A 7,843-nucleotide genomic window follows, 5' to 3' on the forward strand; every position below is an offset into this window, starting at 1 on the left:
AAAGATTCCATGAAGTTAACTTTCCACTCCAGATCTCATGAACCTTTTATTTTTTAGAGATAATTGCTGTATATCATGTAGAACTTATTATCAACAGAAATTGCGTTAATGTTAAATAAATAGAGACCTAACTGACATTTCATACTCTTTAGAATGTCTGAAGTGTCAAAATCTGTGCATGCATCTATTTAGTTGATCCATTTTGTACAAGCTTATTATGGTCCACTGATAAGAAAATCCAAAAGGTCATAGCTCCATTCAGCCCAGTGAACTAACCTCATTCATTTGTGCCTGAAATGGTATGGAAACGTAAGTGTAAGAATATTAGCTCTTTCTCAGGTAAGAAGGTCAAAGCTGATTTTGAAGGCTCTGTTGTGTGACATGTCAAATGTGAGTTACACAAAATATCTGTACAAAAAGCCATAATTATGCTTGCAAGTCAGATAACTGCATGCAAATGTCAGCACATTTCTACGTGTAGCTACTCAGCTTATGGTTGCAGTTACAATGGCTGACAAATAGTGGGATTTGAACAGTATTCACGATAAAGTTTTATAATCTGCTCTTAATAGGAAGGAACACAGAGTAATTACTCTTCTTATCTTTTCTTTATACTTTATTTTAGCACCTGGAGGTATTGCTGAAGACAGAGCTAGACTTGCGCGCTGTACGAAGTGACATGCTCAGTATTTTTCCTAGCTGCCTTCCAAAGCTTTCCAAAGCTTGCCCAAGCTTTGAGGCTCCAATACGATTGACCTTGACTCATTTCCTCTTTTGGTGTTGATCTATTGTGCGACTTACTCTATTCTTGCTCTTCCATGCTTCAGTATTTATTATTTCCAAATCAGTATTTATTATTTCCAAATAAGAATGCAATTAAAGCTGTATGAGTATTCATGGCTATTGTGCCTTTCATAAGAACTTAATCTTTAAATTGTTAAATGGGAATCACTATTAAGAGCAAAAGGCCTGCAGTGTCTTGAAATGTTACATCCTAAACGTATACTAATATGCCAAATTCAGTTATGATAACTATCCTCCTCATAGGGCTGTTTTTTTTATGTCATTTGCATAGAAAAGCTGAGGGTGGAGGAGAGAGAAGCATATAAACAGCACTCTTCTCCTTTGCAGAGTTTTAAGAAGCATCAAGCATCTTGCCCTGTATTTTGGAAGGGTCAAAGGGTGCTTCTTGCTTGCTTTCTGTGTCTTTGGTGATGGAAAATCATCAGGCAGACTCACCAGTCTAGTTAGCTGTCAGGGAAAAGGCATCCAAGGGCTTCAAAAGGCACATATCTTGTCTGGGGGAAGATTATATCTAGTCACATGATTAGCGTAGAAGGGCATCCTGTGGCCAACACAACACTGCGAGTGTGCGTGCCAGGTAGTAACAGGGCCTGTCAGAAAGCATAATTCCATGAATAAATATAGTCTCAGCAGTAGCACAACACTTCTATCACATAATCCCACACTCCAGTTACGAAGCAGCATAAAGAGCTATAAATGTGGGCATTACTGGGGCTGAGCAAGTTTCATGCTCCCAGCAGAAGCTCATGAAATCCATAAAGGTTTGCAATCCAGAGTGTAACAGGAAACACAACAAAGCTTAGTGCTGCTTTCTCAGCAATTTTTAGCAATATTTTTAGCTCTTTCCTAAAGCTTAAAATCTCAGCTTCTCAAAATACACGGGATATGCTATTTACTGTGTAATGACACTCATCTGTGTTCACACAGAGTAATTTAGACATATATCACAAATATTTTGTTTCAGGGTCAGGCTGACTGATAGTGATGTCAAAGGCAATCTATAATAATGCACACATGTAGTCAGCCTATAAAATATCAATGGCTTTCCTAGGAATGTGGAAATATTTAAAAAAAAAAAAAGATTGTGGAAAGTCTGGGAGCATATGCAGCTCACTGTGAGCTCAGTTACTGTCCCTTCCACTGCTGCTTTTTTTCCCTTGCATAGCAGAATACCTCTTTTCCTTTCGTTCTATTTATTTTTCGGAAACAGTTCATCATGATGTCATCTGAGTGTCACATCATTTCCACAGTATATAACTCGCAAGCATTAACACCAGGCTAGAACAAAACTGGTAAGAGTAAATCAACACTTTCAAATTCTCCATGTAATTTCTGGCTGCCAGGCTTGTCTCCACAGTGCTCTGATTCTGATCAAGCAATTACAGCATAACGCAAGTGATAGCTAAGCTTGCACTAGGCCAAGTTAATGACATAAAGTCTGAGACAACAAAGGATTCCATTGCAAGCTTGAAAAGAAGTTAACAAACAAGAAAGTTGCATAGGGTGGCCGCAGCAGTTGTGGCTTAGATCATCAGAAATACTTGGGGCAGAGGCGGGGAGGGGGGTGTGGGTTTGTTCTTTTAGGCCATTAAATCCACCGGAAAATACAGTGGAGACATTCAGCTGCTACTGTCATGGAGCAGCTCCTCAAGGGAAGGTGAGCTGAGGATGACAAAGGCAGGGGCTGTGTTCTTACAGAGCAGGATGCAGCCCCACAGCTCCTGAGCAGGAAGAGCAGAGTGGGATAGACCAGGGTCAGCCAACAGACCAGATCACCAGCCAAGTCCCGGTTGAACAGTCAGGTCCAAGTTCAATCCAGGAAGTTAAGTCAGCAAGGGAAGGTCAGGAACAGAAAACAAGGTCAGGATCAGCAGCAAGGTACAAGGCAGGACACAGGCATACCTGCAGCATGGCTGAGACAAGGACCAAGGACAAGGGCTTGAGCTTAAATGAAGTTCCTATGTCAGTGGATAGAGGTCACAGGAGAGTTTTTCACAGCAGTCTGATCCAAGGTTATACAGCTGTGCCATGTCAGAGCTAGCCAAGGAGACAGGGAAAGAAGCTGCAGAGCCTCATGGTGCCCTCACGGTGCTGACAGCTATGCAACACCTTAGGAACACATATCATTAAGGTACTCATTTTAACTTTTGTAAGCTGCTGAAGTATAGACTTTGTATGATGGCCCCATAACGAGCAAGCTGCCTCAACAAAAAACAAAGTCAAAAGTCAAGGCTTTGTTCTTAAAAGTAACTTTCCTGCATTAAGAGAAGAAACACCCATCTTATTAGCAGGTTGCAATTCCATGATTGAGTTAGCTTTTTCAGGCCACCCAAAGGAGAAGGAGAAAAACTGAGAACCATAGCATAAGTGCAAGTGCAGTTTGTAAATAATAATTAAATCAGCTTATGTACTTAGTTTTTTAGAAGGATTCAAAGCTAAGGGCACTAACTGGAAAGGAGTCAACCATCCCAACATTACACCATTGTCTGAGCTTATCCATGGGTCTAGGTCCAAATTATGTGAACCATCCACTTAAATACCCTTATCTTGGACAATCCAGGGTTTGATCTGAACTAACACTGATCTGTCTAATAGGTGCTATCTCAGAACAATATCAGTGCTAAAGTAGGATATCACATGGTATAGGAGCCACAAATACAAGAATATGCTTACGAATGGAGAGCCTGAGGGGTATGTTCTCAAAAATATTTAAGCTCTGTAAAATCAAAATTAAAATAACATACTAGTGGAATCTCAGGACCAGATTGAGATTCTCTCTATCCTCTACCTAGTACATGAGAAACTAAGAATATATTTAAAATACTAAATGAGTCAAATGTAATTAGTATCATTATATAGCTCTGAGACTAATTGGACCAGAATGGCTCACATCTATACTACTAAATTATCTTTCTCTCTCAGATACACAAGCTATGTAAGTACAAACTAGTCCTCCAGCCCAGCAACATGGTCTTACCTTTGCTAGTAAAAGGCCACAGGCTTTGTATTGAGTTTAAATGGTCTCAGAACTGAGGCTTGTCAAGCTTACTCTGTCTAAACTTTTCTTGACCTGCCTAGAGCTTTTATTTTTATTTGGTTCATCTGTAACACCGCTTTTTCTTCTAACTAGGTAGCTACAGCTAATTTGTTTTACTTTTGCTTGTCTTTCTGTGGTAGAACAATAGTGTTTAGAGACAGTAGTAGCAAGAGCCGGAGCACAAGACAGAACATGCCTGCCAGAGGGCTGTACTGAGATGTATCTGAGAACAGGCAGAAGCAGCTAGTCACTTTGGACATCTGTGCTCAGCTTCGGTGCACACACATCTGCATGTTTTTAATACCTAAAGTATTAAAGCTAAATAGCTAAAGTTTGCACTGGAAAGCTACACAAGAAAGGGTCTCTTCTGAGACTAGCACCTGGGGAAGACTTGAGATTTTCTCTCTAGTGAGGTTTCAACTGAAATTTGTATCATCTTGGTACCTTTAAACACCTTGGTTCACATTCACTAAAAAAATAGATATCTATTGAGTTAGTGATAACTAACACATTTTGAAAGATGTCACAGGTACCTGAGTAGTGCATTTAGGCACCTAATGAAGCAGAAGGACTAATTACCTTGCATGATCTGGGATGAAATGACAAGCTTAATGCTACAGTCTTTTAAAGTCTGTCTTAAATTATCAGCCTGGAGAATATAGTATTGCATTATTATTGAATAATACAAATCAATAAATCACTTTCTTTACATATTCAGGCCTAGGGTGATAGGATTAAGTAAATATAATATATTTTCTAGGATATTTTTTCTCATATAAATGATTACATTATTGTAATGTTTATTCCTCCTCTGGGGCTATTTCACTTGCTTACCAGGGCTATAAACATCTCCCTTGCCTTTTTTTTTTTTTTTTTTTTCTTCCCTGTAAACGTGGAGCAGCAAACACTCTCAGCTTAGACAGCTATTTAAGAAGACTGTATTGACTCTATCCGGACACTGTTGATCACAAATAAATGTTTTCATCACAAGACGAAAAATTGCATAGATATTTTTCCCCATTTTTGACAACAGCACACACCCTGAACTGGAAATCGAATAACAACAACAATAAAGTTATTTCCTAATTATAATGTAGAGATTTTCCTTGTGATTTACATCTAAGTGGTAAGCATGTTTTTTAGATAAGTGAAATACAATTTATAATCTGGACAATATGACTCATCATCTCTGTTCTGAAAAATCTATAAAGCTGCACCAAATCAAAGCACCGAAGCTTAAGTAAGTAAGTAAAATTTATTAATAAATCTCACTCTTACAGATATCAGCTTGGAAAAAATAGGCCACAGAAGAGCTTTTGATTTTGTTTCTTCAGTTTCCATAGCTCTTATAACACTAACATTTCACTAGTTTAAATTACAGTGAGTTTTTATTTGTGAGAATTATTATTTTTGTAGACAATGATTTTCAAAAAGAGTTTCATAATTTTAATTTCATTATTTTCTTAATAGATAATTGGCTAAATTATACTTAAAGAGTTAAAGATGCCTGAGTGGTGGCTTTAAAGACATCTGTGGCATAAAGTAGGCATGGAAAACAACCTGACACACCTTTTACAAAATACTATTATGTTGAATGAATGGATTATCTAAGCTGATTTTATCTTGTAAGCATCTAAACCTGTAGGTTTCTGTTTTCAGTGGCCATTATTTGAAAATATATCTAAATTCTTACCTTATAGCTAATGAAAGAATCAAAGACCTAAAGACCCTGAAAGAAGAGTCTCAAACTGATGTTTCTCCTCTCTATTTCACCAGTTTAGTCTGCAAAGCACATGCAGATGCGCTTTGAGCATGCTCACGTCAGTTGGAACCTGAATAAAGCACAGCTGGGCAGGGGTGAAAGCACCAGCCCCATACAGCTATTAGCACAGCAGCTTATATATGGCTCCAGCAGCTCTTGGCACTGGTCGGATTAGGATTTTTCTTTGCTGTTGCGTTCCACTCCTGAGTAGTGAATGGGGACTACAGATTTCTTAGAATTAAATTTAAGTCTTTCAATCCCACGGAGAAACAAGGCATTTTGTGTTTAACAGCGTGATGTATCTCTGAGGACCTTGTGTTAATTATTTTCCAAATATTAAAAATAAAATCCTGCTGGAAATACCTTGTTTCTGTTTAGCGGAGCTGGTGTCTTTAGGACTTAAAAGTGTTAGAGTTTCTTTACAACAAATTAATAATCAAAATTAATCTATTCTCTACTCTCTGCCTTCTCTGTGCAATGTGTCCCATTCCTGCATCCTTCAGCAAAACAGCTGTGAAATTCCAACTAGTGCTCTCCCCTTTCTTTCTTTTCCTTTCCAAATACCTCTCAAAGCAGTCAAAATAGGGAACAGTGAAATGTCTGTAGTTTTAACTGGATTTTTTCTACTTTGTGCTGATGATTTGTTACTGCTTTCTCCCTTCTTCTCCCCTCATAGTGTATTATCTTTTTCCTTGTCCTTTTCCTGGCACACCCATTCTTTTTGACATCTATTCTCCTTTCACCCTTCTTTTGATTCAGCTGATTCCCTTTGAAGTGAGGCACTCTTTGACCAATTTTAGAACTGCTAAGAAACCTTCTACCATTACACTTTTTGCTGTCTTTGTGCATAGAATCCTTTCCTCTCCATCCAGGATAGGTTTTCTTTCTTTATATAATGAGTTTATGGGAACAAGTGTCATCTACTAATCTGCACAGGAGCAATTTAGACAATCTGGTAGAGTAGAGAGAGCAGCCAGCAGTCCTACTTGTACTTGCACTCCTTGCCTGGCACTGCATTTGCATTTTCTCATCAGAGAGAAAGGTGGCCCCAAAGCTCCATCCACACCTCTGCTTTATCCAGGCTTTATTTATTTGTACAGTACCTAGCATAATGTAGCTCCATTCTCAGTTGCACTTCACCAACATAACAAACAATAAATAAATGTGGTCATATTCTTCTATATGTACATATTTGCCTGAAGTACTTTTAGCAATTAAATATATTTTTGGAATTATTATTTATTGTTTGCATTATGGCAGGAGCAAGGAGTATCCATCATGCGGCAGAACTCCGAGGTGAAGAGCAATCTACAAATAACAAACAATGCTGGACATGAGGAAATTTTTTGAGGCTTTAGAATAAGTGGAAGAGAGAAACATAAAGTAAAGCTATAATCAGGTTATCCAGTGGAAAAAATACTGTTATTGGTGACAAATTATGTCTTGTTAGGTATAGCCAGACATTGTTAGAATGAGTTTTCAAGCGGATTTTAAGCTCCTGTGCTATGTATTTGCAGAAAGCAAATGTAGAATGATGTATTTTGATTATGATAATCAGATTTCCCACCGCGTTCATTAGTCATAAAGTCAGCTCATCAGAGAACAACAAAAAAAAAACCTTGAAACGCACACAGCATGCATTTCAAAGTTTGAATAATAGCATTTTTTTGTGTGCGAACTAATTAGGTAGGATAAATATTTCACAAATAAAACCACTCGAATTCTGGAAATTTCACCATCTTCTAGTAAACAAAAGCTGTTTACTTTTGATCAACAATTTGTTCATTTTCATTTATTTACTTAGGCTTTTAATAGGTAAAATTGAAAAGGTAAGGTTGAATTTGATTTTGATGTATCAATCACTCTGTGGGGTTCATCTGCAAGTTTTTTTCTCTTAAAAAAACCAACACATTGATTTGTTACTTAGTTTAACTTTTCAATTATCCCCTGAGGAACCGAAAGAGACAGTTGTGCTTGTTGCAGAACAGCCTCCATACAAATTGATAATGTACTATTCATTCAACCATTTATTTACTTACATCTGTTTGGCATCCCCACTATCTACCAATTTTGTGACCTGATTAATTCATATGACTTTAATTCTCTCTGATTATGCACTTCCATTTCATGCAAACAAGGACATTTATCATTATTAATTTTAATGAATGTGATTTATAGTTCATTTAGAATAATGTAAACATTAATCTGAGTTAAAAAAAATAGTTTTCTAAAGAGAATTT

Source organism: Struthio camelus, chromosome 2 (assembly GCF_040807025.1).
Source record: "Struthio camelus isolate bStrCam1 chromosome 2, bStrCam1.hap1, whole genome shotgun sequence".
NCBI classification, from domain to species: Eukaryota; Metazoa; Chordata; class Aves; order Struthioniformes; family Struthionidae; genus Struthio; species Struthio camelus.